The following is a 9,386-nucleotide window of genomic DNA, read 5'->3' as shown; positions in this document are numbered from 1 at the left end:
GTATTAATCGACATTTACCTTAAATTTCAACATGTCTTGCTTCAATATGAGGCCAAATAAGATCTCCAAGTTATGTATGGGTTGAAATAACCATTGTATAATGTTCATAAGTAGATGAAAAAATGCTTCATAAAATATAAATCTAAAATATTGGGTTAAACTGAATGGATTAATTTTGATTTTTATGCGGGAATAGTGCAAAAATAGTCCTTGTAGCCCCGAATGGGCAGGGACTAATAACATGTTTACTAACTTTTATATGATAAAATGATGACATGACCACACTAACCAATAAGAAAATGTACATGCAAGGGAATTAGGGTTGTTACAACCTCGAGGGGAACACTGTCTTCAGTGTTCCATGACTATATACAATAAGACAAAATATACGCAAGGCAACCTCTCATTAGGTTCCTTTCAACGAGATGATTTTGGTGATGTAAAATTTTTCCTCAAACGGGCTCCGAAATCATGAGATATGGTGTTACACTTATTCATAATGTACTCATGATTAGGCTTGTAAAGAAAGAAATATTTCTGTTGAACAGGTATATAAAAAAAGAAATTCGAAGATAGATAGTAAGTGTGAGATCTTCCAAAATAATAAGCATGAGAATGTGAAAAGTCCATGTGCAGAACAACTACTACCAATTCCATATTGAAGGGTAGAAAAATATTTGTATGGACAACATAACTTTAGGGTATTTCTTTGATTTCAAACATGAGAGTATTTTAGCAAGGAGCCTCCCTTCTTTTCTCTCAAAATGGGGAAGATGATCAAGGAGGATCACAACACGAGTCTAGCCCAATCATTCTCATTAAAAGTTAAAGGGCTACACGTAAGAAATATGAAGGTGATATACAGTGCAACATTGACATGTATTTAAAGCATGCATCTGCTTCGATCATGACTCAATATGAAATCAAATATTTCAGCAAATTACAATCAAGTGGAGTTCAGGCAGAAGTTTCTGAATGAGAATTGATGCCTTCGTTTCTCTTGATGAATAATTGAGGTAGTAATTTGATATTTGATGTACACCTACAAGGGCATTTCAGTGATATTATCTAGGTGAGTAATTCATAGCATGATAGTGCATCACAAGAAAAGTATTCACTGAAAACACAATTTTCATTCTTTCTATCTTCCTCTTCTATGACCACTGTTGTTCTTGTTGTGAGATTAGGGGCTTCCTCTTCTGATGACGATGAGTAGCCCTTTTCATGTCATACATGCTTATGCCTTTGGTTATTTGGGAAGTTTAGTGTTCTATATTTCAAATTCTGGGAGTTCATTCCACACACTCAGTGTGTCACTACTGCATCGTACTTTTGAGTCACATTGACCTACTTTGTGGTCCTTCACGGGACGTTAAATTTATCTTATTTATCTATGGAATTATCCCTGGGAAACTAACAAAGAAAGCATCAAAAAATATATAAACAATGTTGTTTGTTCAAATCTTCCATGTACTCACTTTGGTGAAATAATTGTAGTTATTACTCACTTATCTTAGACAAGCTTTGCAAAATTATCTAGAAGTTTGCCTCATGTCAAGCTTCTGTACAATTTTTACTAAGTTTATTTTTAAATTTCAACTGAAGTTGTAGTTTTGTACAAATGAAAGGGAAAGTCCAATATAACAAAATATTTCATGTAAGACCCTGCATGTGAACTCTTGTGTATGCATAGATCATATTATGCTCCACATAGTGAGCCCATACCTCCAAGGGTTCTTCCATGTTCAACCATTCATACCCACAGTTAAATTCATGCATCCTATATACCTTGAAATGAAGTGGATATGCTCCTTTAGTTTAGAAATTATGCACCTTTTCTACTGAGACATCATGGTAAGGAAAAAAGAAGTATCCCCTTTGCATTTTTGTTTGATGCCAAATAGAGGTTAAACATGAAAATGAATTTAAGTTCAATAAAAATGAAACTACCTAACATATGAAGACATTGTTTCATGTGTTAAATAACAAATTTTGTTATAGAGGCAATTCACCCTGCATTTACATACCAAAAAGGCATCCAATGCAAGAAGAAAAAGCCAAAACAACATGTAAAGAACAAAATATGGATTTGAGAGGAATTAATCTATTAATAGGTTGGTCAGTTTTTAAAAAAAAAATTGTCCACAAGGACAACTATTCTAGGGGATGAAAAGCACATCTCACTATAGAATTCTTGTGCAAAAGGAATAAGGTGACAAATGAATAACTCTAAAGTGTTGTAATAAGCACCCACTCAATTCCAATGACAAAGAAGATATCCTAGCTTTGCACTGCAACAGGTAAAAGGTATATAATGCTACATACTACATTATTAATAATCTTGCTCCTATATTCACAACTATAAGTAATGAAGTTTTGTTAATATATGTTACCACATATTATTTGCGATTATTAACTAGCAATTACACCACATGTTGCAAAGGAAAAGTTGTAAGGCAATAGTGTAGGAAAGAGTAGCATTACTCTTCCATGATGACAATGAAAGCATCAATTGCAACATTTGGAGCAAAAATCATTGATGTGGTTGATACTCAAAACCAATTCAACAATTTCAAACATTGTGAAAGCATGCAAAAGAATAAGAACTTTGTTCATGAAATAAGAGCCATTTTCAAACATTCTCTTGTGGTCTTCCAGATATGCAAAGATCAATGTGAAGAAACCCTTGGCCCTCATTTGAAGTTTTGTTGGACCCGCCAACCTCTATTTCTTTTGGATCCATTTTACTATATCTTGCTCCTTCAACTGAATGTCCATCAACTTACAAATCAAGACATGATCCTTCATAAACTTCCATGATTCCTTTAGTTGATTATTGGGAATGATGTACTTGGGGTTTGATGTCACCTTGGGGAGGCACCACCCCCACAATCTAGACTACAATTGGGCCCCAAAACAGGGTTTCCTTTGTCCCAAAATTTTCTGTAGAGGAACTTTTTGGCCCATCTGTGGGTTTCTGTGATCCCATAACAACATTGCGATAGGAGGGGATTGCGAGCATCCCTGAGGTACCACTCATATGGCTCGCTAGTGGAAGCAGTTGATAAGAAAATGAGAATTAAAGCACTCAAATCTGGTAAAAAAATAAAAAATAAAAATAAAAATAAAAAAATAAAAAAAATAAAATAAAAAAATAAAAAAAAAATAAAAAAAAATCATAGTCGTGATTCAGTAAAAAGGCCCGTAAGGGCAACAACTGCATGCAAATAATTCTACTGTCAATGGTCGCATCTAAAACATAATCAAGAATAACATAATGGAATATTGGCACTGCATTAGAAAGTTGGAAGAAATTAAAAAAATTATGAGAATTGAGATAATGTGTAATATTTGATTCTAATGTCAACAGAAGATGTCCAAGTATTCCTTTTGGTCCATCTTGAAATGATCATGAAAAGCAACAGAGAGATGAATGGCATTGCCCCTCTTTCCCATTGTTCATCGTATCCATAATTGGAGTGAAGATCGCGAACCAGATATAAGATGAACCAAAAAACACAACACTCCATCAATTGTGTAAAGTAACAACTGTTAAATTTAATTTGTTAATCAGAAAGAGAAGCGTAGAGATTCATAAGTGAAAGAGAATTGAAGAAATTCTAAAGCGTATGTTACATGATTAAATGTGCACTTCCGATAGAAGGATCGTTGATTGATGGTGAGGAAATTGGTATCGCCATAGCCAGATTTGCAAAAAATCTTAGGTATTCGGTTTTCCACAAATAACGTAATTGCAGTTATAGGCAGATCAAAGTTATCGTCCAATTAATTTGCGTCAAATTTTATCGTGAAACCATTGTTGGCATTTTGGAGACCACTCAAATGCGGGGGCCAATCAGGACGTTATGCATGTGGGGTTTAGGAGTCTTTGGTTTCTCGTCATCCACGATTACGTCATCCGAAAAACATCATTTACTGGATCATATATCACAATAGTGTGTGATTTTACCTTCAATCTAATTCTCATGAATGTAAACCTTGATTTGTCGACATGAAATTTCGTATATTCCAAGTTTGGTCCTTGCTTCCAATTTGATGGAAGAACATTGGAATCACTAACTATTTTTGAGTTGTAGCATATTTTTCTCTTGTTTTCTTTGTTTCGTTCACTCATTTGGTTTTCTAGCTAAAATTAACACTGATAAGCATCGGTGGACTTTGGGAGAGACCTATTGCTATAGAAAATGAACAACCAATCCTTCCGGCAGTCCACAGTGATGTAAAATACTACAAATCAGAGAGAACCGTTTTCCTATCTTCCATTGAAGACCTATATAAATGGTGAGTGACATGATATAATTGATTTTATTATATATTTCAAAAGCGTTTATCCTAGAGAAGGAGATGAAGATGAAACAAATTTTCATTCTAACATCATCAAGCATGAAATGGTCAAGTCTCTTAGCGATGCCTGTGGACCCAGTCCAACCATTTCTCCAGGTTAGAATAAAGGGAACCGAAAAAATATCCACCAAGTGGATCCTGCCAAAAAAATCGATGAAGTACCCCGCCAATGGGTCCAGTTTGCAGTGACCCCCATAGACCTCATTATCTTCAATGGTGAGGTTCAAATACCCCGCCAAAATAATGGATACCATCTTTAATAGGTCGAAGGATTCCAATTTATCCCAAAAGTATCTTCTAGAAGAATATGGCGCATATGTATTAAGAATATTAAATATGTCCTTCAAGCCCCTAATGAAACTAGATAGAAGGATACCTGCAAAGGATTTTTGGGCAAGAAAATTCACGACCTTAGGATCCCAAAAATCTGCAAGACCACCAGATAAACTCAAAGAATCCACAACACATACCCACCACCTAGGACAGATGCGGAGGAGATTGGGCCAAATTTTGTCTCCAATCATCATCGTCTCTTGTAAAAGGATAATAGAGGGGTAATTAACCCCAATCAAGCCCCGAAGTATGAGGATTTTTTCGACAGTCCCAAACCCCCTGATGTTTAAGGATGTGATTATCATTGTAATCCCTCATAATCTGACAAATAATCTCTAAGGGCCCGAATAAGAGAGAAAGTAGAAACAAAAGATGATGTACCAAGATACAATGGTCCAGAAAGATTGTGAAGATCACTATCAGCCCCATTCGAACAATTGGAAGGTTTCAAAAACTATTCCTTCCTAATGGTCACATTATGATGAGAATTGGGACTGATAGAGATTTTAGGAGAGGAGGGTGAATGAATTAGCAAGGTCTCCAGATGGGTAGTAGGGTGAAGGCAGAAAAACTCGACATAACTCCCCACCAAATTAGTAGGAGAAAGGTCTCTAGAAAAAGTCCCAAATTGAATGTGAGCAGGGTCAGGGCTAACAATCAATGAGTCATTAGTAGTGTAGGTTGTCCCATTCGCATCAAAATATAGAGTGTGGGTAGATTCAAAATTGTCTTAACATGGAGCAATTTCTGGTACAGATAACAATGAAGGATGTTCAATACAATCAGAATGTGGCAACTGAATATGCAAAGAAACAATACGTAAAGGATGGACTGTAGAATCACTAAGGGAAACAACACTCGCTACCAAATCATTACGAATATGTTGCTCAGGACATGTCATAGGTGGTGTGATTTTAAGCTTACCCGAGAGAGAGTGCTGACCAATCTCCTGAGCCATCGGAGAGTCTACAAATGTGAATGGACGACCCCCATCACAAGCGTTCTCTGATATTCCATGTCACTGATTTCTAAATCTATGCGGGCACTCAACAGTAAGATTCCCAACATTATGATAACCTAGGTAGCAAAATGGAATTAGCCAATGTTCAATTCGTTGCCTAGTAGATAAGCCACCCCAATTGAGGTCCACCTTCGCGCTAAGGCCAACAACAAAGTCCACCTCCACCGAAAGCCATTCGATACATTTATCTCTCTGTAACATGCTTTCTTCCTCCACGAAAACAAATTTACCAATGGAATTGGCAATCATCATGAGTGATTCACGTGACTAGAATACGAGGGGTAAACTAGGGAGTTTATACCAAACCAATTTCTTTCGTGGTAATTCCAGGTATGGACCAAATCCCACATGCCACTGATGTAAAGAGAGGAAACCATGGCTATCAACCCAATATGATCCCAAAATCTTCACATCTTCATCATCATTAATAAAGTGGAAGCAGAACCACTGATTGTATAAAATGCCGAAAAGAAGAGAGTACTTAAGAATAGGGTACTAGTGTTCTTTAACACAGGATGTCATATGAGAGTCATCCATTCATAGATAAGACCACTTACCCACCAAAGCCCGTTGTTGTAATCCTACCACCCGGTCCCAAAAACATCAGAACCAAAAACGAGTTTCTGATAATCCAGATCAACCTTAACTGCCTTCTTTTTCCGTGAACGATGGAATTTTTTTTCCATGGATTACCACATTCGAGTTCAATAGCCACTGGGGATACGAAAACATTTGAATCCACGTGTATAGCTCCATGTACAAGAGATATCTCGGAGGGCTTGACTCCCGACTTGGGGTAGCCACGACTCTCTGCCTCAATAGTCTCATGTACCAACGCATTAAGTAATGGCATGTGATCGCCCCAGTTGCCTTTAGTATCAAGTGACATCCTCTCGATAGATGTAAAGGCCAGTTGTATAGCTGACACCATTAACACTCTGCAACCCCACCTATATGTGCACCAAAGTAGAGAGCATTACTAAAAATACCTTATGCAGAAGTGTCTGAAAAAACCTCGATAAAATATGTAGAGAAGGTAAATTAATGTCAATTATCAATTATATGCCCCACTCGATGTAGGTCACCACCAACTTAATCCACTAGGACACCCCTTAAAATACAATAAGCTGACCAATCACCACCAACCAATGTTGTTAAGAAAATCTCATCAAGCACACAATCGACAAATATCTTCAATGATGACCCAAACCATTAATGGATTGTCCCTAATAATTAATGGCCAACTTGTAAAATAAATATTTCCCCGGACCAATTAATGACCCCAGAAGACTCCTTGATAGAATTCAAAATTCAAATATGTTACCAACTCCACCAACCAAAATGAATACACTTACGTAGCTGTAAAGATCATCTGAAATCCCCCACCTAAAACCAAAAAGGAGTAGGAATATCCATAGGAGAAAAGGTTTAGAAGAAAGACCACATAAAACAACCAGCTAGTTCATCTAAGATAGACCACAGAGAAGACCAATAGGTAGCAGCTAAGATCCCAAAAAATCCCATGATCGACCAATCCCAAACTAGAGAAGGAGAAGGAAGATACACAGGAGCAAAGGTTTAGAAGAAAGACCACGAAAACAACCAACTAGTGCGTCTCAGATAGACCACATAGTAGACCAACAACTAGAGTGTAAAACAAATTGTTATTAGTGTACCTTGAAACAAAAAAACAAGTAGAGATCCCTGATATAATCTAGAATCACGATAAAAACGGAATCTAGTTCAGATAATTATGCTTAGACGTATTGTACCTAACAACACGAGCAACTGCACTAGTGAAGGCTACATTTAATCCATTTACCTCCACACATGTAGCCAAAATTACCATCCTTGTGAATTTTGTGACTAATGATTCCACAATCCAATCTTTTATCCTGAACGTCTGCTTCTCGCAAAAGTTTTCGTAGAGATTTTGAAGTAGGCATATTGTCTGCCAACGGATATTTTGTAATATTCCTCCACCATCCTTGTAGAAATTATGGTGTAGATTTTCAACTTCTCATGAAGTTTTAATCAAAATCACAAGACACAAGCCTACTCTATTGCTCTGCGGAAGTTAATTCACATTTTAGAACAAAAATTTCAAACATGCAATAAGAAATAACACACATGCAAACAATATTTTTCATAGGGAAAGCAATCTACTAAAAACCCCAATGCCTGCTTGGATTAATATGATGAATAGAGGTGTATTACAATTGCTTTGCTCAATTGAGCACAAACTACAAGTGAATAACCTATCTATCTTCTCATTGAGAAGCTATGACCTAGACCTAGTCAATTTATACCTCTACTTGAGCCCCTATTTCCTTGTGAAATTCCTTGAGAAATTTGTCCCTATTATTTAGGAATTGTTCCAAAATGGATTTTGCAATTCCCAAGGTTGATCATCTGACTGCATGCAAGACTTGTACACTCAAGACTAGTCTACAACTGATGTTATACTCCCTTGGAATCTCCACCATAGCTGGGGAACTCAAATTCTCTTCATGCACTAGTTATTTTGGGTTGATTTATCAATTAACTAAATGATCATTGAGTTTGACTAAAGTCTCACTGCACAATTCACCTTCCACTAGTTCTTCCAACAATTGGAACTAGTTTAACTAAAAACAACTTGAGATAATTGACTTTAAATGCGACAAATTAGCAATCACACATGCTTAACTGAACTCTAACTCCTCCAACTCAAATTTATTGAGTAAGCTGGTGACACAAGTCATGTCACACAACTTAACTGCATCCAAATTGTCTGCTGAAGTGGAAATTCAAGTTTTCTCAATTTAATCAAGGCAAAATCAAATTGAGAATTTCTTGCTGCATTTTTCAATAATCCTTCAGGTGAATCTAATCCACGTTATCGCTGACAGTCAGGAGTTCCAACATAACAATGTGTTGATAACAACAACGAGTGGATAGAAGTAGCATTCAAAATAAATGAAATGATCAAAAACACATATTACAACACAATCAATGGAGACCCTAAAAAATACTCCAACTATGTTATTGCATATCCACATTCAACGGAAGTTCCTCCATTGCTCTTCTCACTAAGCACACATCTATTGTGATCTCCATTGCCCTAAATCCCATTAGTTGTTGTCGGCCTCCATCGCTCCACTTCCTGAATAACTCATCAATAGTGTAAAGACAAACCCCTAATCTTAAAATCCCCCTCTGTGTAGTAGTGTTGAATCCAACGACAAACAAGTTGCCTCTAATCGTATCAATAGAGATTGAAGGGACATAAGAGGAATTGATGTTCGGGAAATCTTGCCGGGGAAAGTTGTTGCATTCTCCAGAGTTGGCTACCCCCACAAAATGAAGAGCCCAAAAAATCATTTTCTTTATATAAGATAACATGAATGGTAAGTGAAATAACAACCTCGGTATATGCGCGAGACAATAGTAGCCTGCAAGCTAGCGGACGTAGGGCGCACTATCAGAGTTAATTTTGCAATTGTTAGATAATATTGTTTTAAATTGATATGGTTTTTCCTTAATTGTTAATTGTCTTAAATAGGTTTCGTCTTAATTGTCATTGTCTTAATTGGCCATTGTCTTAAATGTAAAGTTTTGTCTTAAAATATTTTTATCTCAAACTGTTTTTGTCTTAAAACATTTTTTCTTAAACTGTTTTTGTCTT

Source organism: Pinus tabuliformis, chromosome 2_1, assembly GCF_031772625.1.
Source record: "Pinus tabuliformis cultivar Carrire ecotype Pingquan chromosome 2_1, CPIR1, whole genome shotgun sequence".
NCBI lineage: Eukaryota > Viridiplantae > Streptophyta > Pinopsida > Pinales > Pinaceae > Pinus > Pinus tabuliformis.
Note: the sequence above shows the minus strand (reverse complement) of the source record.